Below are 27,317 nucleotides of genomic sequence, written 5' to 3'. Positions count from 1 at the left end.
GTGGTGTTCGGGGTGGAGCTACAGTGCCGGGAGCGGGATCGGCCGAATTCAGTAGCTTTAGTTCGAACTCTATATTTATCTTAAAAATCTATTGAATATATATAAATTATTAATTTAGAGCTCAGTAATTTAAAATGATTAGAATCCCGAACCCATAAGCTTGAAATCATGTCTTCGCCTCTAGTGGTGTTGATCTATTGTCACAATTTACTTGTATATACACCTCTGGGTATTGCATTATTGACAATCCTCCACTTATATATATATATATATTTGGTTTAAAAGATAAACATAGATTATATTAAAGATTGCGTACAGAGGCCGAATGCCTGTATTGCATTCTCTTACATACTGATGCACCTGTAGTGGGTGCTAAAGTATTATACCTAACTATATTACTACCACACCGAGGATTGCCACTATTACAATACATATTTACAATATTATAAATATCAGAGTGAGGCCTATAGTGGTCCAAAATAAGTTCCTGCACTACACTCTTATCTTGCTCAAAAACTGCCCATGCAAAATCTGGGCTGCCATCAAAAAAATACACCACCGATTGAATGCCAAAATTGCAGCCTTCCTTTGCTAGTTTATCCGCAACGCTATTTTGTTCTCTGACGCATACCGTACTGTAGGTTTACCCAACCTGTCCAGGAGGTACCTGCAGTTAGAAATTAAGTTATTAGTTGCCACATTATTAGAGGTAAGGATGTCACGACCCAAATCCCGGTCGTGATGGCGCCCAACACACTACTAGGCAAGCCCGACCATTATTCAACACTTAACCCAATTTATCAAAAATAGCGGAAAGAAATATCAATTAAGCAAGATTAAAGTACTGAAGAATTTAACAAATACACAATATAATCTCACTAGGACCCGGTGTCACGAATCTGAGCCTCTAGAATACAGAATATCATCCTAATACACGGTATATCCAAAGTCCGATAATGCGAAAATAAAAAGATAGGATAGGAGGGAGAAGATCAATGGCTGCGAATGCCGTGCAGCTACCTCGATACTCCCAGAGGCTGGATCTGCTGATCAACTGGATCTACTGAGCCTGAGACTACCCTGAATCTGCACACAAGGTGCAGGGAGTAAAGTGAGTACTCCGACCTAGTGAGTAATAAAAGTAACTACAGTCCGAAGATAAGAAAATCCAGTAAATACACAAAGTAAGCTACAATCCGAATATACAGCAACATATGGAACTGAGCAGCTAAACACCAGTATAAATACAAATACATGAATGCAATGCAATGCATATGATGGTACATTCCAGTACCCACTGCGGCGTGCAGCCCGAGCCATCCATATTTATTTATCGTCGACGACGCTCACTGGGGGTGTGTACAGACTCCGGAGGGGCTCCTACAAGCCCAAGCGCAATATCTTGGTCAGTCATTGTTACCTGACCAATTTATATCATACAGTGCCATTGTTACCACTGTTCAAGTATATCATCCAGTGTCATTGTTACCACTATTTCAAGTATATCACACAGTGTCATTGTTACCACTGTTTCAAGTATATCACACAGTGTCATTGTTACCACTGTTTCAAGTATATCACACAGTGTCATTGTTACCACTGTTTCAAGTCACTTTATAATCAGTCCAGAAAATAATATAATAAGCCCCTTGGGCATTTACAAAACAGAAGTGCCCAGCCCGGAATACATTTAAAAATATCATTTAAGTTTTCAACACTTAGAATTATGGTTGAGTTTGCAAAACAACATTTAAAACCTTGGACTGAAATTAAATGATATGCAAATCATGCTAAGCAGTAATATCAATCCTCGAAGGATTTTACAAATCGGCACAAGGCCCCAAACATGGCATCAAGCCCAGTAATATCAATGAAGTATGTGTATCAATCACCAGTATAATATAAACATCACACGGGATGGACCAAGTCACAATTCCCAATAGTATCCGACCCCGCACTCGCCATGGAGTGCGTGTCACGCCGCAATATAGCGTTAAGATGTGAAAGTCCAGGGTTTCAAACCCTCAGAACAACATTTACATCTATTACTCACCTCAAGACGGCCAAAAGTCTACTCCGCAATGCCCTTTCCTTTCGAATCGACCTCCTCGCGCGTCGAATCTTGCCAAAACCACAAGGAATATATTACAATAGGCTAAGGGAATATAACTCAATCGAAAAGACTCGAAAAATATCGAAAATCACAAAATTTGCAAAACCCGAGCCCCGGGCCCACTTCTCAAAAAATTATGAAAGTCACATCACCAGATTTCTCGTCTCGCCACGAGTCCGTACATATAAAATTTACCAAAATCGGAGTTCAAATGACCCCTCAAATCTTCATTTTAGAATTTCAATCTCAAGCCCTAATTTCTTATAATTTGGCTATGTTTTCATGGATTTCAAGGATGATTCTTCAATAAAATCATGTATTTAACTCATAAAACTTACCTCCAATCGATCTCAGTTGAAACTCCCTTCAATCCCCGTCCAAAAGCTCTCAAAATGACTGAAAATGGTGGAAAAATGACCCAAAATCGGATATAAACTCACTGCCCAGATTTTTCGCAATTACTGTTCACCCGCGCGGTACTGTTCACGTGCGGGTTACTGTTCACTGCTGCTAAAAAATGCACCAGCAGCCAATTTAAATTGCAGCACAGCCATTTTTCACTAAAATGGCTCTAACTCCATCATACGAACTCGGAATTAGACGATTCTTGTTCCTATGAGTCACAAATAATAATACGAACACAACCCTTCAATCGAAACTCAATTCGGAGCTCATTTGCCCAGTGCGATATCCATTTCGCTCGTTAAACAATTACTCATGTTTCGCGTCAAAAACCTAATCGCGACTTGATGAAATTAGACCAAAATTTCCAGATCAGTCCTATAATTCATTATCAAAATTCAGGAAGTCTCGGAATCAAATTTGGATCTCTAGAACTAAAAATGAACCTTTAGATCATTACATTTATGCTCAAAACGGCAAAAATCTTCCAAAAACTCTTCCAAAATTTGTCCGAGCCTCATGGGATCCCAACAAAGTATACTAACAAGTCCCATAATATGACACAAACTTAGTTGTTCCTTCGAATTACCAAAAACAACGCAAAAATACTAAATTCACCACGGATTCAAGCCTATGAACTTTGAAACTTCAAATTTTCACATCCGATGTCGAAACACATCAAAACTAGTCCGAATGATCTCAAATTTTGCAGACAAGTCCAAAATAACATAACGAAGCTACAGCAACTCTCGGAATTCCATTCCGAGCCTCGGATCAAAATCTTACCTATCAACTGGAATTCGCCAAAATACTAACTTTGCCGATTCAAGCTTAATTCTACACCGGTCGTCACAAAAATATTCCGGACACACTCCTAAGTCCCAAATCACCTAACAAAGCTATCCGAACCATAAAATTTGCATTTCGAGCGCTCTAATACATAAGTCAATATCCGGTTGACTTTTCCAACTTAAGCTTCCTTAAAAGAGACTAAGTGTCTCAAACCTTACCAAAATCATTCAGGAATGACTTCAAATTTTGCACACAAGTCACATTCGACATTACGGACTTGCCCCAACTTTCGGAATCGCATTCCAACCCCGATATCAAAATTTCCACTTCCGGTCGAATTTTCTCAAAAACCTTCAAATTTCTATATTTAGCCAAATTGCTCCAAAATGACCTACGGACCTCCGAATTCACTTCCGATCGCGCTCCCAAATCCAGAATCACCATACGGAGCTACTCCCGATCTCGGAATTCCAAACGGACATCAATAACACTGAAATGCATTTTAAACCAAACTAATGCAAGTTCTTCTAAAATGCTATCTTCCACAATAGGCGCCAAAACGCTCCCGGGTTATCCAAAACCCGATCCGGGCATACGCCCAACTCCGAAATCATCATACGAACCTGCTGGAACCTTCGGATCCCAATTCCGAGGTCGTTTACTCAAAATTCCAATCCTAGTTCATTTCTTCAATTTTAAGCTTTCAAAATGAGAATTTCCATTTAGATTTGACTCCAAACTTCCTAAATTTTAATTCTGACCATACACACAAATCAATATACCTGAGATGAAGCTGCTCATGGCCTCAAACTGCTGAATGACGCGCCGGAGCTCAAAACGACCGGTCGGGTCGTTACAATCTCCCCCACTTAAACATACGTTCGTCCTCGAACGTGTTGAGAACTACACTGAAGTAGTCTGAAATCACTTGTTTAACACATCATGCACCTTCCCATGCTACCACTACTCCGTTGAGCACATTAGCTCGATAATTCTGTAGATATACTTATTTATTCAAGCAAATAAGCCATTAGGCCCAATTCCAACATCCTGAATTTCCTTGCCAAGCCTGTTTCCATCATACGACCACCATATCAATCTCCACACGCTGTACCCAAACATGACTGCATAACTTTGCTGAATTCACACTTTGCATCACTTTACTCATAGAACCACAATAACATTCTTTAAACATAATAGTCGAAATTCCACGAATCTGATGCTCCCATTGCATCTCATGATCTACACAGGTCTTGCTCTAGTTTTTTTTTCAACACCGATACGACTGAAGAGATGTGCCGAAATTCACAACCAACTGCTGAATCAACAATTCATTGGATCTACACTCCTGACAAGTTCCATTACCTTGTCCCAAACCAAAGAATGATCTTTGCTCTATAATATACTTCATATAATCAGTTTGCACTGACCCCAAATCTAGTAACCTCGTCTCACCCAGTACGAACTGCTCAGGAAATAAGCCACCTCAGACATAATCAAAAATCCCACAAGACGCCACAATGTGCTAGTATGCTATCAATTCGAACGCGATACAAAAGGAAGGCGAACTCTAGAAGGAACTACTCAACTCGCACACTAACATAGACTTCCTCAGAAAATAGGGAAACATAACACACAAAAGCAAATATGGGCACTGAACTGAACATCACACTGTTGCGGCGTGCAACCCGATCCAAACAACATACCCATGGCGGTGTGCCACCCGATCCACATATAGAACTCACATAAGGAGATATACGTCGAGCTGAATAGCTCATCACATCAAAATACCGAATATCGGTCATAAACACACTAAGGTGCATAATATCATTCCCAAGGAAACATATAGCGCTATAGGCTACAAACTCAAGCACAACTGAGGTGCGATACATGATCTAAGTCTCATCCTGCTCATATAACATCACCGCTGAGCGGAACCTCAACACATAAGGAATTTACCAAGCCGTCTCACAACTTATACGGTGCAATATATCTTTACATGAATTAACTGACCACGAAATAAGACCGCGACTATCCTTCCATAAAGAGCGCATTGCTGAAATAAACACAACTAGCCTGACGTAAGGCTCACTTCCACATTTAAATCTATCCACCGACCTCAAGTCGATCCTGATCGTGCCAATCTAGGCCAATAATCTTTCACATGTCCATAACCCAATAAACAGAGTGCCCTCCACACATAAATTCTCAAATGGATGATATTACCAAAATCCTCATACTTGGTTTAAATTTCTAATTAATCAAGTGACTACATGTCACACTTATACAATATTCATGTGTGACAAGCTCCCACCATCTTCCGAAATAATTAACGGGTCTGCACATCCAAACCACCGGCTGCACTAACGCTGAAAAACGATCAAGAATCCCTAACCAGGATGCAAAGCCTTTCTCACAAAACACCGATCTCAGGTGATACTGACGTCAATACCCATCTTACTCAAAACACTGAAACTCATATACTGCTCATCCGAGATCGTGACATCACAGTCATTGACCAAACTGCAACCTTGGTCCTTACTTCAAATTCCATACCACTCATTGCACCTCACGTGCCAATATACGATAGACGCGATTTCCATCACAACTCTGGAACCGCCAATAGGCTAATACTTCATCATATAAGACTTTCCATTTAACTCACTTCAGGAGAACTATAGCAGCATACAAGCGAATCCTCATAATCGTCGAATATGTCAATCTCTAAGTAGTTGTCCAAGCCACCATAACACTTTCTGGGATTCGCCTACTCATAATAGGCCCTAACAAAAGAATGCTTCAGAATAACATCAATCACTGCGGCCGACAAGCCTCACATGCATAACTCGATCACGCTGAACGAACTGATCACTGACACCAGTATACCAACTCAACTATGGCTAATCAATCTACTTCCTTCCAATTTATCCTTGATTGCCTTAGAAATAATAATATCTCCTTTAACACCTAACTTATTTCAACCAAACTCACCCCGAGTGACCTTAAATCACGAGACCATGTTGTCTCAAATACCATGACCATTTCATGTCTCTCAAATGCTACATCGCAAGTCAAAACATCATAGAACATTCTGTGCCTTTCTTCATAAGCTGCTTCAAAAGCTTGACTTTTAACCGTACTTATAGACTCAAAATCATTAGGCACCACACTTTACCTCTTGAATTAACTAGGACCGCTATTGAGAGCCACCCAGCTCTGACTTGGCCCCGAATGCAACCAACTCTACTGAATTTTATAACATATGAATACCCTCTCGATAAAGCACCTAGAGGGATCACTTCCCTCGAAGCCTGCACCTATACGAGGCATAAATCATGAATCTTCCCTCAAGTCTGAACATGAGCCAATAAGGCTAACCATAGCATGCATCCAATAATTCATTTACTCAAACTACCACTCATGGTCCTTTTCCGTAGCTGCAATAACCCACCAATACGCCAATAACCAGAATTCACGCAGGTAATAAACCGTGCAATCAGCTAATCAACAGTAAGCTCCCCAACTTAGCTCGAAGCCATAGATCACAACACATATACTCTATTGCTGTCGTAATATCATGGTGAGATTAAACTCACTCCATCATAAGCTCGTGGAAACACGAATCATCTGGAATTTTAACTCTTCTGCAATTCTTGCATTTACTCACACAACAGTTAAGCCCACTCTCTAGGCGACCAATTTTTTATTTTTTTTTTAAGTCCTAAATTTTTCAAAAATTTCGGCAGAGCCTCCTTTGTAATTGGTCATATCCACCTGCCAGAGAATCACCAAAACCATCCTAACAACACATCCACAACTTGACAAAGCATCACAATGCATATCAATTACATAAATCTAAATTGATACATGGACATGCGTTGCGCCTATTTGAATCATAACACATAGAAAATACCCTTCAACCCTCTATTATTGGGCTATTCAACCAAGTAGGAACATATTCTTCCTTTAATATTTTCGACCTTCAAGGTGGTCTCCTTGACTCAACGATTTCGTCATAATACATTTACGAAAGCGATCTCAGCTCCCAGACTTATCTAACTAGGAGACACGAAAAATATTCTTCACGCGCCCATAACTCGGGCTACTCAACAAATCACAATAAGAAACGAATCACTTAACAGTTCATCTACTATCCAGTAGGCTTCTTCGCCACTACCAAGTCGTACAAATACACCTCGCAACACTAACATACTCATCACGTGGATATCCAACCGCCATTCCGGCTAACAAGGACAATAATGAACATATGAGTTCAAAACACTTGCCACAAAATCAGCACCTCGGTGCTCAAGCCATTGGCAAAGATTTGGCCTCAAGTCCTCCAGACTGATCTAACTTCAAACTCAAAGAGATTACACCTCGCCCCTCGATCGGGGAATCAAAGCCATCAAGACACATCTGATACTGAGCGCCCGTTGGTGCATACGATCACGTGGAAGGAATTTCAAAAGTTTCTTTTCAAGCTGAATCAAGGACGCACGATAAGAATTCAAGAATGTGAAGTTTTCCTAAAGGTTCGGCAACCTCTCGAGGATAAGTACAGACGTCTCCGTACCGATCCGCGAGACTCTACTAAACCGGCTCATGACGCGCGAGACCAAGTAACCTAGGCTCTGATACCAACTTGTCACGACCCAAATCCCGGTCGTGATGGCGCCTAACACACTACTAGGCAAGCCCGACCATTATTCAACACTTAACCCAATATATCAAAAATAGCGGAAAGAAATATCAATTAAGCAAGATTAAAGTACTGAAGAATTTAACAAATACACAATATAATCTCACTAGGACCCGGTGTCACGAATCTGAGCCTCTAGAATACAGAATATCATCCTAATACACGGTATATCCAAAGTCCGATAATGCGAAAATAAAAAGATAGGATAGGAGGGAGAAGATCAATGGCTGCGAATGCCGTGCAGCTACCTCGATACTCCCAGAGGCTGGATCTGCTGATCAATTGGATCTACTGAGCCTGAGACTGCCCTGAATCTGCACACAAGGTGCAGGGAGTAAAGTGAATACTCCGACCTAGTGAGTAATAAAAGTAACTACAGTCCGAAGATAAGAAAATCCAGTAAATACACAAAGTAAGCTACAATCCGAATATACAGCAACATATGGAACTGAGCAGCTAAACACCAGTATAAATACAAATACATGAATGCAATGCAATGCATATGATGGTACATTCCAGTACCCACTGCGGCGTGCAGCCCGAGCCATCCATATTTATTTATCGTCGACGGCGCTCACTGGGGGTGTGTACAGACTCCGGAGGGGCTCCTACAACCCAAGCGCAATATCTTGGTCAGTCATTGTTACCTGACCGGTCAGCCATTGTTACCTGACCAATTTATATCATACAGTGCCATTGTTACCACTGTTCAAGTATATCATCCAGTGTCATTGTTACCACTATTTCAAGTATATCACACAGTGTCATTGTTACCATTGTTTCAAGTATATCACACAGTGTCATTGTTACCACTGTTTCAAGTATATCACACAGTGTCATTGTTACCACTGTTTCAAGTCACTTTATAATCAGTCCAGAAAATAATATAATAAGCCCCTTGGGCATTTACAAAACAGAAGTTCCCAGCCCGGAATACATTTAAAAATATCATTTAAGTTTTCAACACTTAGAATTATGGCTGAGTTTGCAAAACAGCATTTAAAACCTTGGACTAAAATTAAATGATATGCAAATCATGCTAAGCAGTAATATCAATCCTCGAAGGATTTTACAAATTGGCACAAGGCCCCAAACATGGCATCAAGCCCAGTAATATCAATGAAGTATGTGTATCAATCACCAGTATAATATAAACATCACACGGGATGGACCAAGTCACAATTCCCAATAGTATCTGACCCCGCACTCGCCATGGAGTGCGTGTCACGCCTCAATATAGCGTTACGATGTGAAAGTCCGGGGTTTCAAACCCTCAGAACAACATTTACATCTATTACTCACCTCAAGACGGCCAAAAGTCTACTCCGCAATGCCCTTTCCTTTCGAATCGACCTCCTCGCGCGTTGAATCTTGCCAAAACAACAAGGAATATATTACAATAGGCTAAGGGAATATAACTCAATCGAAAAGACTCGAAAAATATCGAAAATCACGAAATTTGCAAAACCCGAGCCCCGGGCCCACTTCTCAAAAAATTACGAAAGTCACATCACCGGATTCCTCGTCTCGCCACGAGTCCGTACATATAAAATTTACCAAAATAGGAATTCAAATGACCCCTCAAATCTTCATTTTAGAATTTCAATCTCAAGCCCTAATTTCTTATAATTTGGCTATGTTTTCATGGATTTCAAGGATGATTCTTCAATAAAATCATGTATTTAACTCATAAAACTTACCTCCAAACGATCTCAGTTGAAACTCCCTTCAATCCCCGTCCAAAAGCTCTCAAAATGACTGAAAATGGTGGAAAAATGACCCAAAATCGGATATAAACTCACTACCTAGATTTTTCGCAAATACTGTTCACCCGCGCGGTACTGTTCACCCGCGGGTTACTGTTCACTGCTGCTAAAAAATGCACCAGCAGCCAATTTAAATTGCAGCACAGCCATTTTTCACTAAAATGGCTCTAACTCCATCATACGAACTCGGAATTAGACGATTCTTGTTCCTTTGAATCACAAATAATAATACGAACACAACCCTTCAATCGAAACTCAATTCGGAGCTCATTTGCCCAGTGCGATATCAATTTCGCTCGTTAAACAATTACTCATGTTTCGCGTCAAAAACCTAATCGCGACTTGATGAAATTAGACCAAAATTTCCAGATCAGTCCTATAATTCATTATCAAAATTTCTGAAGTCTCGGAATCAAATTTGGATCTCTAGAACTAAAAATGAACCTTTAGATCATTACATTTATGCTCAAAACGACAAAAATCTTCCAAAAACTCTTCCAAAATTTGTCCGAGCCTCATGGGATCCCAACAAAGTATACTAACAAGTCCCATAATATGACACAAACTTAGTTGTTCCTTCGAATTACCAAAAACAACGCAAAAATACTAAATTCACCACGGATTCAAGCCTATGAACTTTGAAACTTCAAATTTTCACATTCGATGTCGAAACACGTCAAAACTAGTCCGAATGATCTCAAATTTTGCAGACAAGTCTAAAATAACATAACGAAGCTACATCAACTCTCGGAATTCCATTCCGAACCTCAGATCAAAATCTTACCTATCAACCGGAATTCGCCAAAATACTAACTTTGCCGATTCAAGCTTAATTCTACACCGGTCATCACAAAAATATTCCGGACACACTCCTAAGTCCCAAATCACCTAACAAAGCTATCCGAACCATAAAATTTGCATTTCGAGTGCTCTAATACATAAGTCAATATCCGATTGACTTTTCCAACTTAAGCTTCCTTAAAAGAGACTAAGTGTCTCAAACCTTACCAAAATCATTCAGGAATGACTTCAAATTTTGCACACAAGTCACATTCGACATTACGGACTTGCCCCAACTTTCGGAATCGCATTCCGACCCCGATATCAAAATTTCCACTTCCGGTCGAATTTTCTCAAAAACCTTCAAATTTCTATATTTAGCCAAATGGCTCCAAATGACCTACGGACCTCCGAATTCACTTTCGATCACGCTCCCAAATCCAGAATCACCATACGGAGCTACTCCCAGTCTCGGAATTCCAAACGGACATCAATAACACTGAAATGCATTTTAAACCAAACTAATGCAATTTCTTCTAAAATGTTATCTTCCACAATAGGCGCCAAAACGCTCCCGGGTTATCCAAAACCCAATCCGGGCATACGCCCAAGTCCGAAATCATCATACGAACCTGCTGGAACCTTCGGATCCCAATTCCGAGGTCGTTTACTCAAAATTCCAATCCTAGTTCATTTCTTCAATTTTAAGCTTTCAAAATGAGAATTTCCATTTAGATTTGACTCCAAACTTCCTGAATTTTAATTCTGACCATACACACAAGTCAATATACCTGAGATGAAGTTGCTCATGGCCTCAAACTGCTGAATGACGCGCCGGTGCTCAAAACGACTGGTCGGGTCGTTACAAAGGAGCCTTATGATATCCTTTGAGTCCACTTCCACTTCCAGTTGTACAAGATTATGCCCGAGAGCTAATTGGAGACCCTGTATCAAAGCACGTAGTTCTGTATGGTGAATCCGTTGTTAGTGCTGCTACAAATCCTAATATCCAATCAGCATTTACATTTCGTATCAGGCCACCAATACCAGATTTGCCCAAAGTATGGGCTCCATCAGTGTTTAATTTATAGAAAGGATATTTTGGAGGTTTCCATTTAAGATTCCATTGTCTCTTTTTCCTAATAGTGTGCTTTTTAGCTGCAAAATATGTGAATTTGGCTGCTTGTTGAGTAGTTAATTTAGTAGAAGCAGTGGATGTAAAATGTCTATAACAATTATTATTACGTGCTACCCAAATATTCCATAAATTTAGAGACAAGTATGTGGCTGGATTTATTTTGTATGGAAAGTGAAGGTCCTTGCAAGTTATAAGTTGATGAACTCAATTAGAAGCATGCGTTCCTTGCAAATGATGATTTATGAATTCAAGCATGCCTAAATTCTGCCAATATGTTTTAGCACTTGTGCATTCTAGGAATAAGTGATTAATGTTCTTATCTGTCTTATGGCAATATTGACATGTAGCATCTTGAATTACATTGATATGTTTGAGATAGTCCTTAGTGGGTAGCCTCATTTTGTGAAGAAGCCACATGAACCCTTGGATTTTGGGTTGGACCGGTAACTTCCATATCCACTCAGAATTTATATAAGTAGGAGTAAAAATATTATGAAGTGCATCTAATATACCATACATAGATTTAGTACTGAAAAGACCCGTAGGAGTTAAACCCCAGCAAATACTATCAGCTTTATTATTGTATTTCGAGATATAAGTAGATTGAATTAGTTGGGTAATGTTATTGGGCATCTCAAAGGGCAGTTTATTCCAATCCCATCCTTCGTTATCCATAAAGGAAGAGATAGTCATATTTTGATTCTCTAAGGGTAAGGGACCATAAATAACTGATCTGATGGTCGTACCAGGCGCAATCCATGGATCATCCCAAAGTTTAATGTGAGTGCCTCTTCCTATATTCTATTTTATACCTAGCTGATATAGATGCCAACCAGTAGTTATATTAGACCAAATATGAGAATGATTATTAATAGGAGAAGTATGAATATATTTGGACAGTAAGACCCTAGACCACATAGCATTTGGTGAGTTGAATAGCCTCCAAGCTAAACTTGCTAATAAAGCATTGTTTTTATCACGTAAATTTTGAATTCCTAATCCTCCAATATTTTTTGGCCTAGTAATATCATTCCATTTGACAAGATGTAGTTTCTTTTTTTCTAATGTAGTACCCCATAAGAAATTTCGTTGATACTGATCTAACTTGTGTAGAATATGAGACGGAATGTGTATATATTGCATTAAATGATTAGGTAGTTGGTTTAATGTAGATTTTATTAAGGTAGCTCTTCCTGCTAGTGTTAGGAATTTAGACTTCCATCCTGCTAATTTATTCTTAAAATTATTAAGTAGGAACTGAAAATCTGTATTTTTAGGTTTTGCTTGGAATATGGGGAATCCCAAATATTTTCCAAAAGAGGTGCCTTCTTTCATACTAAATGAATTGATAATAAAATCCTTTTCAGTAGGACCACAATTTTTGGAGAAGAAATTTTTTGATTTGTCAAAATTAATTCTTTGCCCTGAGTATTCTGAAAAGTTATTTAACACATCAATGATCGCATGACAGCTTTTAGTAGTTATTTTTGAAAATAGTATAATATCGTCTGCGAAGAAAAAATGAGATAGTAGTGGGCCTTTGTTAGATAGTCGAATTGGTTCCCATTTTAGATAGTCCACTGATTGTAAAATATTTCTAGACAATAATTCCATGCACATGATAAATAAATATGGTGATAATGGATCTCCTTGACGGATACCCCTTGAGGGTGTAAAGTAGTGTGTGCTTGAACCATTAATTAAAATAGAAACCGATGTAGTTGTAACATATGACATAATTAAAGAAATCAATGAAGGGGGAATATTAAAGTAAAATAAAGCATGTCTTATAAAAGACCATTCTAATCTATCAAAAGCTTTCTCTAAATCAAGTTTTAATAACATTGAAGGATATTTCCCTTTCATTCTAGCAAGATAATTTAAAGCTTCTTGGACTATTATAGCATTATCGCAAGCTCTCTTACATTGTTGGAAGCTAGTTTGTGTTGGTCCTATAATTTTACTTATGATTGGTTTAAGCCAATTGACTATTATCTTCGTAATTAGCTTATAAACAGTATTGCAAAGGCTGATTGGCCTAAATTGTTATTCTTGTAGGATGCTTTACCTTAGGGATAAGGCATAAGAGAGTCTTATTAAGCTCAAGTGGCACAGTTTTAGAAATAAATACATATGACAAAAAGTGGTTACTTTCACACCTACATCCTTCCAGTATTTTTGGTAGAAAAATGGATGTAATCCATCTGGTCCTTGTAGACATGTAATTTTTTACCCTCCCCAAGATTTTTTTATATTTTAGCACGTAAATATTTTAATTTAGGCCTAATATAGCTATTTCCACTAATTTTGACTTTTTTACTTTATTTCGTCACAAAAAATAAAAATTACAAAAATATTTTAGTTTACGCATCTTTCATAAATTTAAATAAAAAATATACAAAAATAGTAGCTTATTTTTATTTTTATATATAATCATGAAAATACAAAAATAGTCTCATATTTTAATATAGTTTAGTTCAATTAATTAAAATTAATTATATATTTTTTTAATTATAATTGTATATAATTTTAGAAGGAGGAATTAGTTTTGGGTTGGTTTACCCCGTCTTTATTAATCTTGTAGTCCATTTTTTTAGTCTTTGGCCCAATTTCCTAGCCCATAACTCTTAGGCCCATACCCCTAACCTAAATCCTACCCCTATATAATAGGACCTACACCTAAATACACACACATAGAAATAGGGAGGACAGTGAGCAACAACGGATAGAGGGGAGAAAGCAAAGAAATTTTCCATACAAATGCACTGTAATTTCCACTTCAAAATGAGGATTCACTCAAGAATACTTTGAAGGGAAAAGATCAAACCATAACTTCTGAAGCAGGTCCCCACTGTAGCTCCACCCATTTCGTCGTCAATCACCAAAACCAAATTCACCACCGTCGTCTTTTTGTCGGAACTGATTCACTCACGTACGACATCGGACGGAGTCGATTTGGCATCTTAGTCGAGCTGAGTTTCAGTCCAAGTTCTTGCTCGTGCTTGACAAGTTGTCGCACTTTGAGTCGAACGACGAGGTTTTCGATCCGGATTCCATTGATGAAATTTCACTTTGGCTGTCAGAACGATACTGTGTTGTACAAATTTGCCCTTTTGAATATTGAAAAAAGTTTATTGATTTGAGGTTCGTTCTTATTTTATTTTTTCTCTTTTCTTCAATTTTTATTAATCAACATGCCTATAAGTTATTGTTAAATATTTGCCGAGTTGATAATTTTATAGTTTCTGTCTGTTTAAGCTTTCAAATGCACACATGATTAGTTTACGTAGAGCTTATGGAATTTTGTTTAAATTGTTGAATATTGCCTTGGTTTTGTATGTTAAAAGTTGTAATTCATGGGAGATTTTTCCATGCCATTTTGCTTACTGCCTTTGTCTATGCTTACGAAGACTTAGATTCTTTTTTATAAGCTTTAAGTTCTTTTTTTTTTTTGCTAACTACATTAACCGGATAAGATTTTCTTTATTTAGAATTAAGGAATTTCGTTCATAATAATGGGCTAGTATTTGATCTTGCTCCTTGCCTCACAATAATCTCAAAGTTTGGGAAGAATTATGAATATGTTTAAATTTATCATCGTGATTGTGTACATGTTCGCGTGATATAATTATAATTTTAAAAATAAATCGAGGTATGCGTTCGCGCAACTTCAACCAAAGTTTCTTAATATTAATAAAGCGTTATTAGTTATGGACACGTACGCGTCACATGATTCCTGACGCGCCAAACGAAATGAGTACACATACGCGTGACTCCTTTTAAGATAATTTCAAAATTACGAATAATTAAGCAACTAAAAGCGGTAAAGGGGGTAGATGCACATAGGTTTGAAAATAAGTAATTAGACAATTTAGTAAGCCAAGTATAATCAAAGCGACTGTGCTAGAACCACAGAACTCGGGAGTGCCTAACACCTTCTCCTGGGTTAACAGAATTCCTTACCCGAATTTCTGTGTTCGCGGACCGATAATAGAGTCAAACTTCCTCGATTCGTGATTTTAAACTGGTGACTTGGGACACCATAAATTATCTCAAGTGGTGACTCTGATTTTCAAAATAATTAATCCCGTTTTGGTTATTGTCACTTTAATTGGAAAAACTCCCTTATACCCATTATGGGGGTGTAGGTAAAAAGGAGGTGTGACAGCTCTGGCGACTCTGCTGTGGATCGAATCTAGAATCTCTGGTTCAGGGTTCAAGAATTCAAGCTTGTTAATGATTTTTACTTGGCTTCATTTATTGTTAATATTACTGTATTCTGTGAATCTTTTGTGCTAAATGTTATTTGTTTACTGCTTTATTATTGTTTGAATTGTATATAAATGTTTTCTTACGCCACCTCTCTGAGTCTTCTGAAAATGGTGCACACGTTCGCGTGGCCCGCTTTTTCTGTAGAAATTATACCAAATAGAATGAGGCTGGGCAAGCGACAAGGCCGGGTAAATTTCATTGCTCCCGGTACGTCGCCACCTCTTCAGCCCCAGTTGTCCGCTCGGGTAAGCCAGGTCTAGAACAATACACCCAGGTTTTAAACCTAGAATAACGCAGCCTCATGCCGGATCCCTAATAGGAACGCTTGTTTGCATCGCGTGCATTTGACTTTGGGGACTCAACACAGGGCTTGGGTCCGTCTAGGACCGGTTTACCCAAATTAAAAGACCATCCTGATGCATCTTACGTGCTACTTGCGCATTTGTTTGTTTCGGCTTGCATGTTGACCGGCTTCTAGAATAGGGAAAGAAAATCAAAAAGAAAAAAAAGAGAAAAAAATAGAAAATCAAAGAGTGAGAGGTAGGTATTGAGAAAACTCTGAAAATCTGCCAAAATTCTGGGGGAAAAAAAAGTTATTTCAAAATGAGCCAAAATTTTCAAGTGTCATGTTTTCATGTTCCGTCAAAACTGGGCGAACTACGCGGGTCTGATTCTCACCGGATGTGAGATACGCAGGCAAACCTCATCGGTTCCGGCCCATAATTTTCAAAAAATCCAAAAATATTTTCCATTACTTGCTTCTGTAGAAAGCCTTTCTTTTGGACCCTAATAGTTTTTTTAAAAAATATACAAAAATATTTTCTTTTAATTTCTTCCAAAAAATCCAAAAATATTTTCACTCTTCTTTCAAAATTGAAAAGAAAATTCAAAATTCAAAATTTTTTTAGAAGCATTTCTTTCATAAATTCAGAATAAAATTCCAAAAAAATATTTTCTTTCTTCTTTAGAAGTTTTTCTTTCGAAATTCAGAGGAAAAAATTCAAAAAAATATTTCTTCTTTACAAGTCATTCTTTGCAAAAATGCTGAAAAAAATCAAAATCCAAAAATATTCTCTTTCTTCTTTATAAGTCTTTCTTTCGAAAAAGTAAAATGAAAAATTCAAAGTCCAAAAAAAAGAAGTTAGTTTATTTACTTTATTCATGATCTTCCCGAACTACGCAAGATCTGATTCATGTTCCCACATGATACGTAGGCAACCCACATCAGGTTCGATCACCATTAAAAAGAAATGAAAAAAACAAAAGTGAAAAATATTGATAATAATAAGGACCGACTGAGTCCATTCTAACATGTTTTGTTTTGAATTGTGAAGAAAGTTGAGGTGGTCGGTTTGTGGTAAGCTGGAGACACAAGATCTAAGGAAAAATAATAACTGACATCGAAGTTGTTACAAGTGCTCAAGAGACTCAGGGTCAGAGGGTTCAACCAGAGTCTACTGTGTTTGAGAAAAATAGAATGTTGAAACAGCAAATAACCGAAATGTGTCAAGCATGGGCCAGTGGTCAAGGACAGCCTCGTCATGAGTCACAATTTGCTACACAAAAAGAGCAGTACCACTTGCCTGAGTACCACTCGTACTTGTTTGATCTTCCTGCAAACATTGAGAAGCCTGCCCGAAAGATGGTACAAGAAGAAATGACCCAAAGAGTGAAAAGCTTAGAACAACGGTTAAAAAACATGCAAGGGTTGGCAAGTCAAAAGAGTGTTGCCTTCAAAGATCTATGTATGTTCCCCGATGCCCATTTGCCGCCTGGTTTCAAGACTCCCAAATTTGAAAAGTATGATGGACATGGAGACCCCATAGCCCACCTGAAAAGGTATTGCAATCAACTGAGAGGTGCGGGAAGAAATGAAGAATTGTTGATGGCTTATTTTGAGGAAAGCCTTACGAGAGTAGCCTCCGAATGGTTTATGGATCAAGACACGTCTCGCTGGTATGTCTGGGATGACATGGCACATGCCTTTGTCAAACAGTTCCAATACAACATCGACATTGCCCCAGGCCACATTTCCCTTTCAAACCTGAAGAAGAAACCAAGTGAAAGTTTTAGGGAATATGCCATTAAATGGAGAGAGCAAGCAGCTCGAGTTAAGCCACCCATGGATGGCCACGAGCTAATCACTGTCTTCCTTCAAGCGGAAAGGCCAGATTACTTTCAAAACATGATGTCCGCAGTTGGCAAATCCTTCTCGGAAGCAATCAAAATGGGAGAAATGGTAGATAATGGTCTTAAGACAGGAAAAATTATAAGTCAAGCAATTTTTAAAGCCGCAACCCAGGCTGTCCGGGTTGAATCTGATAATTTTAGCGACACAAATGAGAAGGTTGAAGAAATCATGATGACATTAGGGCTGAGAAGAGGTCCCAGGAGAACATCTCGAAGGTATGAGCAGCCTCCTCAAGTTTTTCATGACTCCCCTGAGCAGTATTATCCACCTCAGAACCCTCAATACTCTGTCGCTCCACCTCAGTATGTTGTCCAGCCACAAAAATACCCCAGAAGGCGAGCACGAGCATCACGAAATCTTCAACAGCCACCACAAAATTTTCAGGTGCCCTATAACCCACATCCAAGCCAAAGGTATAAAGGGGAACAAAGGTTGAAAGATAATTTTACACCAATAGGAGAGTCCTATGCAAGCTTATTTGAGAAGTTAAAGCATTATAACATGATTGCACCTATTCCTCCAAATCATGTGGACCCGCGTGCGAGAAGCTTTGACCCTTCTAAAAGATGTGAATACCATTCCAATGCCCAGGAGCACAATGTTGAAAGCAGTCGGGATTTGAAAAGAGAAATAGAAAGGATGATCCAGGAAAATCTGATTGTGATCCAAGACAGTGACACCCAGAATATCGCGCAGAATCCTTACTTGCACATCATGATGCACACTTTGTCGGGATGATGCCTGGTGACATGGAGTTTGAGAATCCTCTCGGAAGCTTGCTAACTGAAGTTAATGATGTTGAAATTGGAGAAGGCTCTGGTGATTCTGATGAGCAAATTTTTGGCTAAATATCAAGCCTAGCAATTGAAAAGTCATTCCCTCTTCACTAGGAAAGAATCTTGGTAGCTTGTTTTGATGTTTTTTCTATTATCTGAGTTATTTCAGGGTTGTGATCCAGATTTTATTTGTTTTATTGAGTCAAATCCTTCTATCCCTCCATTCTTTTTGTGTGAGTCTTGTCTTTCTGTTCTGTTGATATTTTCATTAGTTGGGTTATTTAGGGTTGTACTCGGATTTTAGGTTGTTTGTCTTGTTGTTTACTCAATAAAATACAGTTTGTCCTTTTGTGTCATTCCATGCTTAGTTCTTTTCCCGCTAGTTTTAATGACATGACATGCATGCGGAAACTTTGGCCAGATCTTAGGAACTGATTTAATCTGGAATTCGATAACTAAAAAAAATATATACTTTTGAGGATGAATAAAGAGTTGGAATACTTTGGAACTAAGGTCGAGTAAAATTCACCTTCAAATCATTGTGAAAATCGGGCTTGAGGATGTTTAATCAATTGATATTTGTTGGAAAGTTTGTCACTAAGGGATGAAAAAATGTCTTGTGACCACGACACACCAAGAAGACATACATATTCGTCAATGTTGTGATCGCGAAAAGATACCATGTTTGACATTCTCGAGGTTGGGAGGCCCTTTTTCTGCTACCCAAACACTTTATATCCTTTCCTACCCCTTTCGAGTCTGTGTTATTTTTCTTTGACTGCCCTATTTTGGAATCAAGTTTAGAGTCAAAAAATAAAAATAAAAAAAAATCCATGTCCCAAGAGTACAAACTGGGGCAATTCTTAAAAAGTTCAGAGAAAAAAATTGTCAAAGGTTCATGCCCTCAAAAATAGAAGTTAGGGCAAACAAAAAAAAGAGAAAAAAAAAAAAGAAAAAGGAAAAGAGAATCAGAAAGAAAGATGAAAAATAGTTTAGGCCAGATGTTTGAACTACGTTCGACCTGATTCCTTAAAAAAAAGGATACGTAGGCAGCCTCACGGTTCGGTCCAACAAAATAAGAATTCAGAAGAAAAAACAAAAAATAGAAGAAATAGAAAAATCCAAAAATCCCCAGCATCTGAAACTGGGGCAAAGATTTTATTTCATTTTTGAAAGAGTCGATTCCAAGAGTTGTAAGTCTACAACCCCTCATTTTGAGTTTATTTTGAGCCTTCACGCCGACCTTTCTTTCCAACCCTATCCAAAAACCCTCCAAATAAAGACCTCCCAATATGCCTTCAAAAATGCCAAGAGACGCATGCAATGAGCAACAGTTGTGGGGCACTGTAAGACGACGGTAAGCAGAGATGAATAAATGAGAGAGACTTGTTGGTAAAAAACCCTCGGGACACCATTAGTCGAAAGTGAGTCATGAAGCTGATGCAAAGGATTGGCACGGATAAGCCCGACTTCAAAGATCATAAGAATGGTAGAAGGGAGGATTGGATTAGTTTGACAGATCAGGCCGTTGAGTCCAAAATGCATGTCATTCATTAAGGCTAGTTATCGAAAAAAAAAAGAAAAAAAATTCTTCCCTCTGTCCTTTCGACAGGGGCATTTCTTGTTAATACTTGTTTCTTTGCACTATTGTGTCCTCCACTCTGAGTCAGTCTTCGTCAAAACAAGCAAGAAAAGATTTTAAAACTGCTACCAGCTTTTCAGTTGTATAAAGTGAATTTGCCAGCACACTCAATTGTTATTGTCAACATGACTTGAGGATTCATGCACATGCCTCCCCAAAAGACCCATGTCATCCTACTTGGCGCAAACAAATATAACTTGTGATTCTCTCTGACAGACAAATTGCTCAAAAGCAGGAAGTCATTCAAGATATCAGAAAAGGTCATCTAAGAAAAGATCTCCAATTGGGATAAGGCTGTTTGAGCTGCAAATACAAATGGTACTGGTGTAAAACAATCAGAGTTGGTGCAGAACAAAAGTCTTTTGAGACCGACTCAAGCTGATTAAGCAGAAGTCAAGCTGCCCAAAACTCAAGGCCATAAATCGACCACCATTTTCAAACTGACAATTTTTTCTTTGTATGAAATAAGAACAAAGCAGTTCAAGGAAAGTGATTCAAAAAGAGAAAAAACAAGGGAAAATGAAAAAAAGAAAAAAAAAATGAAAATGAAAAGAAGAGAAGAGCCGACAAAGGGAAGTTTCTCGAATTTTTGCCTTTTTTCTATCTTGCTCATGTGCATAAAATTTTGTCATTTGGTCGTCACATTTTGCCTCCTAGGATAAAAAGTCCTAGTCTGATGGATTTTCCTCCCAATAAAATCTTAGTCTGATGAATTTTTCTCCTAAGATAGAAGACCTAGTCTGATGAACTTTCTCCTAGGATAAAAATCTTAGTCTGATGAACTTTTCTCCTAAGATAAACAACCTAGTCTGATGAATATTTATCCTAGGATCAAATCTTAGTCGGATGAATCTTTCTCCTAAGATAATAAATAGAAATCTTAGTCTGGCGAATCTTTCTCCTAAGATAACAAAAGGGACCTAGTCTGATGAATTTTCTCCTAGGATCACAATCTTAGTCTGATGAATTTTTCTCCTACCTATGATATTTTGAAAAAAGAAAAAAAAAGGAAGTTTGGATTTGAAAAAATGGGTCAATTTTTTAGTTTTCTTAAGAATATCAATGTTTAGTTTTCCTGAAATCAGGGGGGCCCGCCTGGAGAATAGGGTCAGTCTATACTTTAGTCAAGCTTAGTTTATAGTTTTTCTAGTCTATTCTTTAGTTTACTCTCATCTTTGCATCAATAGTACAAGTGGTTTACAATTTTGCTAACAACTCACAAATCTTCCTAGTGCAAACTGGGGCAGAATATTTTTTTTGTTTTATCTGTTTTGTTGCAATCAGGCGCCCACCTGGAGAACAAGGGAAGATAACTCAAGTTTCAAGGGAAAGCAGTTTCGAAGGAAGACAGTTCAAGTTTCAAGGGAAAATGGTTCAAGGTGCAAGGGAAAACACTGTCAAGTAACAAGAGAAGACAGTTCAAGTTCAGCAATCAGGCGCCCACCTGGAAAAAAAAGGGGAATTTAATTCAGAATACAATTCGGGTCAGCAACAAAAGAAGCTCGCGCCAAGAATGCGAGTCAGCAGTCCTAAATGATCAACATAAGTTAGTCACAATCCAGAATAAAAAGAAAAAATAAAAATAAAAAGAAAGACAAGAAGTGAATCCAAATGCAGAAGTTAATGAAAGATGTGAGCTGCTCAAGACATGACTGATGTCACAAGCTCTGCATGGCCCGTCTTGATTTGAAAAGCTGAAGAAGATTGAACCAACACCTGTAGCTAACAAGCATCAAGATTCTGATCAGGGTCCGCATGAAGAACCAACCAAGACTCAAGATCAAGCTTCAGAAGACTCATAGATAGGAATCTTGTAACTCATAGCTGATAGGCTTAGTTAATCTTTCTCGTTTTTGATTTTGATGTAATAATGAGACTGCGGACCGGAACCTCAGCGGAACGACACCTCGACTGGCTCTCCACCTCGGCATACTCTATCATCTCACTCACTTCTAAACTACATGTGGCCTGATTCCTTTATAGCCAAGGATCTGTAGGCAGCTCAGATACTAGGGCTCGGTCACATTCCCTTTTTCTCTTAGTGTTGGTCTCTTTAAATAAGGGTCAGGTCAAAAAAACCTGTCTAGTCGTTCTTTGTCTGAAAACTCTTCGCGTTTCCAGTTAAAAAGGGTCAGCTGTAGACATGTGATTTTTGACCCTCCCCAAGATTTTTTATATTTTAGCATGTAAATATTTAATTTAGGCCTAATATAGCTATTTCAACTATTTTTGACCTTTTTACATTATTTCGTCACAAAAAATAAAAATTACAAAAATATTTTAGTTTACGCATCTTTCATAAATTTAAATAAAAAATAAACAAAAATAGTAGCTTATTTTTATTTTTATATATAATTTTGAAAATACAAAAATAGTCTCATATAATATAGTTTAGTTCAATTAATTAAAATTAATTTTATATTTTTTTAATTAAAATTGTATATAATTTTAGAAGGAGGAATTAGTTTTGGGTTGGTTTACCCCGTCTTTATGAATCTTGTAGTCTATTTTTTTTTAGTCTTTGGCCCAATTTCCTAGCCCATAATTTCCAAGTCCATAACTTCTAGGCCCGTACCCCTAACCTAAACCCTACCCCTATATAATACGACCTACATCTAAATACACACACACATAGAAATAGGGAGGACAGTGAGCAACAACAGATAGAGGGAAGAAAACAAAGAAATTTTCCATACAAATGCACTGTAATTTCCACTTCAAAATGAGAATTCACTCAAGAATACTTTGAAGGGAAAAGATCAAACCATAGCTTCTGAAGCAGGTCCCCACTGTAGCTCCACCCATTTCGTCATCAATCACCAAAACCAAATTCATCACCGTCGTCTTTTTGCCGGAACTGATTCACTCATGTACGACACCGGACGAAGTCGATTTGGCGTCTAGTCGAGCTAAGTTTCAGTCCAAGTTCTTGCTCGTGCTTGACAAGTTGTCGCACTTTGAGTCGAACGACGAGGTTTTCGATCCGGATTCCATTAATGAAATTTCACTTTGGTTGTCAGAACGATACTGTGTTGTACAAATTCGCCCTTTTGAATATTGAAAAAAGTTTATTGATTTGAGGTTCGTTCTTATTTTATTTTTTCTCTTTTCTTCAATTTTTATTAATCAACATGCCTATAAGTTATTGTTAGATATTTGCCGAGTTGATAATTTTATAGTTTCTGTCTGTTTAAGCTTTCAAATGCACGTATGATTAGTTTACGTAAAGCTTATGGAATCTTGTTTAAATTGTTGAATATTGCCTTGGTTTTGTATGTTAAAAGTTGTAATTCACGGGAGATTTTTCCATGCCATTTTGCTTACTGCCTTGATCTATGCTTACTAAGATTTAGATTCTTTTTTATAAGCTTTAAGTTCTTTTTTTTTTTGCTAACTACATTAACCGGATAAGATTTTCTTTATTTAGAATTAAGGAATTTCGTTCATAATAATGGGCTAGTATTTGATCTTGCTCCTTGCCTCACAATAATCTCAAAGTTTGGGAAGAATTATGAATATGTTTAAATTTATCATCGTGACTGTATACATGTTTGCGTGACATAATTATGATTTTTAAAATAAATCGAGGTATGCGTTCGCGCAACTTCAACCAAAGTTTCTTAATATTAATAAAGCGTTATTAGTTATGGACATGTACGCGTGACATGATTCCTGACGCGCCAAACGAAATGAGTACATATACGCGTAACTCCTTTTAAGATAATTTCAAAATTACGAATAATTAAGCAACTAAAAGAGGTAAAGGGGGTAGATGCACATAGGTTTGAAAATAAGTAATTAGATAATTTAGTAAGCCAAGTATAATCAAAGCGACCGTGCTAGAACCACGGAACTCGGGAGTGCCTAACACCTTCTCCCAGGTTAACAGAATTCCTTACCCGGATTTCTGTATTCGCGGACCGATAATAGAGTCAAACTTCCTCTATTCGGGATTTTAAACCGGTGACTTGGGACACCATAAATTATCCCAAGTGGCGACTCTGATTTTCAAAATAATTAATCCCGTTTCGGTTATTGTCACTTTAATTGGAAAAATTCCCTTATATCCCTTCCGGGATATAGTAAAAAGGAGGTGTGACAGTCCTGGTGATTTGTAGGCCTTAAAACTATTTAAAGCATTTAAAATCTCTTCTTGATCAAGGGGTAAATCCATCTTAAGTAAATCAGTAGAAGAGATCTCACGGCTATATAAATCCATACTCATGTTCTTCGAGATTAAGTGGTCACTCTGAAATAGATTAGTATAATAATTTAAGATTAAGCAATGAATTTCAGTAGAAGTAGATACCAAACTCCCTACGTTATCTTGTAAAGAAGTTATTTTATTTCTACGAAGTCTATAAAGAGTGGATAGATGGTAAAATCTAGTATTTGCATCCCCTTCATTCAATCAATTTATTCTAGATTTTAACTGCCAGAATTCCTCTTCTATATGAAAAATGTGACTATATTCCAAAGTCAATTGAGTTTCTAAATTTTGCAAGAAGATACTAGTAGGATAATGGGATGAAGATTGTAAGCCTGCTAATCTGGCAAGCAATTTTCTTTTTCATTCAAAGATATTACCAAAAATATTATAATTCCAACTTGTTGCTACCCTCTTAAAATTTTCAGTAGTAGTTAATAAAGGTGAATCATTCGACCATGTTGCATGAATCAATTGTTGAAATTGAGGATGAGAATCCTACATAGTCTCAAATCTAAAAATCCTTTTGTGGAATGGTTGAGGAGGTTCTAAATTAATTAGTAAAGGACAATGATCAGGGTGCGTACGAGAAAGATGCGTCACAGTAGAGTTTGGAAATAAATTTAACCAATCATAATTAGCCAAAAAACGATCTAGTCTTTTTAATATGGTATGCTCATTTCTTTGTTTATTAGTCCAAGTAAAATGACTACCTTGAAAACCTAAATCCAAAAGGTTACAACTATGCATGAAGTTAGCAAACTTATCAGCCCTATTATTGTTAATGGGTAGACCCCCAAACTTATCCCTAGATTCTAGAATTTCATTAAAACCCCCCTATTAGCCATGGAAAATCATTGTTAACATGCAAATTAATTAAACTATTCCAAAGCACATCACGCAATTGGTATTGTCGACTAGCGTAAATAGCAGATAATAGCCAGAAGGGTTTTGCGGGACTAACCTTGACTAGTCAATGTATTTCCTGTTCAAAAATTCTCATTTCAGTGACATTAATAAGATCAGCATTCCAAAGCACCACCAAACCCCCAATGAGTCCATTTGCAGAAGCTTGAGCCATATTTGTGAAATTGAAATTCTCACGCAAGCGTGTATGATCTTGCATGTGTGTTTCCAATAAGATAGCAAGAGTGGGCTTATGATTATCTAATATAGACCTAAAACGTCTCCTAAACTCTGGATTATGGGAGCCCATACATTTCCAAACTAAGAAATTCATATAAGAATTAGGGTTCCTCGGTTGTTTCGTAGGAGCTTGAGTCAGTGGATTGACAACTGAGGGTCTCATCAAATCCAGACTCAGTGGAAGTTGAAGAAGCGATGGAATGATGACCATGGTATATTTTCCAACCTCCGGATTGGTGGTCTGACGGAAATTGAGGCTGCATGTTTTCAGTTCCGGAGGACACTTTAGAATGAATTTTTTTCGAATTGTTCTTTGAGGTTGTAAAACTGGATCCCTTTTAAACACCAAAATTCCGTTCATGTTTCTCTCATCTCCGCAAGTATGGCTATCAGTTCCTCTCTTGTATCTCTGTCTAGTTCTTGTGGAAATGGAGGAGGTGAGTGCACTGGACTGGTTGGCGGTGTTAGACTCTCTAGTGGACTAAGTGGACTTGAATAAGGGAAGAGTGGATTAAAGGAGTCCAGAGCTTGAAACTAAGGAGCATAGACCAGACCTATATGATGGGGTGGATAAAAAGGTAGTAGACTTACTGTGTGATCCCAAGTTGGATTCATCTGGGTGAACTGATATGGCCAAGGTTGATGAGTGGAGCTGGAAGCTTGGTGCTCCACTGGAAGAGGAGTTTGGGTCGTGTACCATTGATTCTGGTTGTAGGCTTCCATTCCCAACCTCATCCCTTCTGTCACTATTTCTGCTAGATGTGTTGGGTTCTGTATGAGCAGCACCACCTCCTGGTTGTTGAGTTGCAGTGTAAATACTAGAGCATATCCCTGCAATCCCATTTCCAGCCAAGATTGGAGAGGAAGGTTTGTGGTCATTATCTGGGACGTGTAAATCAGAGGTGATGTACTCTGAGGCAGCTGAGGGCCTACCATTGTGAGACAAGGAAGATGGAAAAATTAATTGTTGGTCTGTAAATTTTCCCTCAGAAACTGACTCCGAGTCATACTTACGAATGTTGGTCTCTGCATTAAAAATAGAGTATGGTAGTTGCTTTGCTTCAGAGGGAATAGTCGTACTAGGCGTGGGTGTTTGAACTAGTGGAGGGTAATATTAGTGAGTGAAGGAGATAAGATAATGGGTTTTTCATTATGATATTCACCTAAAAGATCATCATGCGGTTTACATAGGTTTTGAGGAAACCTATTAGCATAAGTAACTGTATTTACTGTAGCATGCAAGGTTTTTACTCTTTTAGGTTGAGATGGATTCAACGTATCCGAATTTTGTACCGATCCTTCTGACTTGGTTAATGTTGATTGGCTTATAGAAGTGTGTGGCTGGTTACACGGCAAGGGTAGAATAGGTGTCATGCAATCCCGATGAGAC

General features: G+C 37.9%; 1 protein-coding gene across 1 annotated transcript in view; it reads right to left on the bottom strand.

The window, feature by feature from the left end:
• Positions 1-308: 308 nt before the first annotated feature.
• Positions 309-27,317, bottom strand: part of LOC107815435 (small ribosomal subunit protein mL103 (rPPR7)-like) — a 105,333-nt gene continuing 78,324 nt past the window's right edge. Inside the window, exons 2-6 of the mRNA XM_075225677.1 lie at positions 11,347-11,500; positions 9,312-9,379; positions 8,258-8,323; positions 1,021-1,086; positions 309-667 (exon numbers count right to left, since the gene is read on the bottom strand). The gene's annotated coding sequence lies outside the window, so the exon portion shown is untranslated. The remainder of the gene's footprint in view (positions 668-1,020; positions 1,087-8,257; positions 8,324-9,311; positions 9,380-11,346; positions 11,501-27,317) is intronic.

Source organism: Nicotiana tabacum, chromosome 11 (assembly GCF_000715075.1).
Source record: "Nicotiana tabacum cultivar K326 chromosome 11, ASM71507v2, whole genome shotgun sequence".
NCBI classification, from domain to species: Eukaryota; Viridiplantae; Streptophyta; class Magnoliopsida; order Solanales; family Solanaceae; genus Nicotiana; species Nicotiana tabacum.
This window is presented reverse-complemented; position numbering and strand designations above follow the sequence as displayed.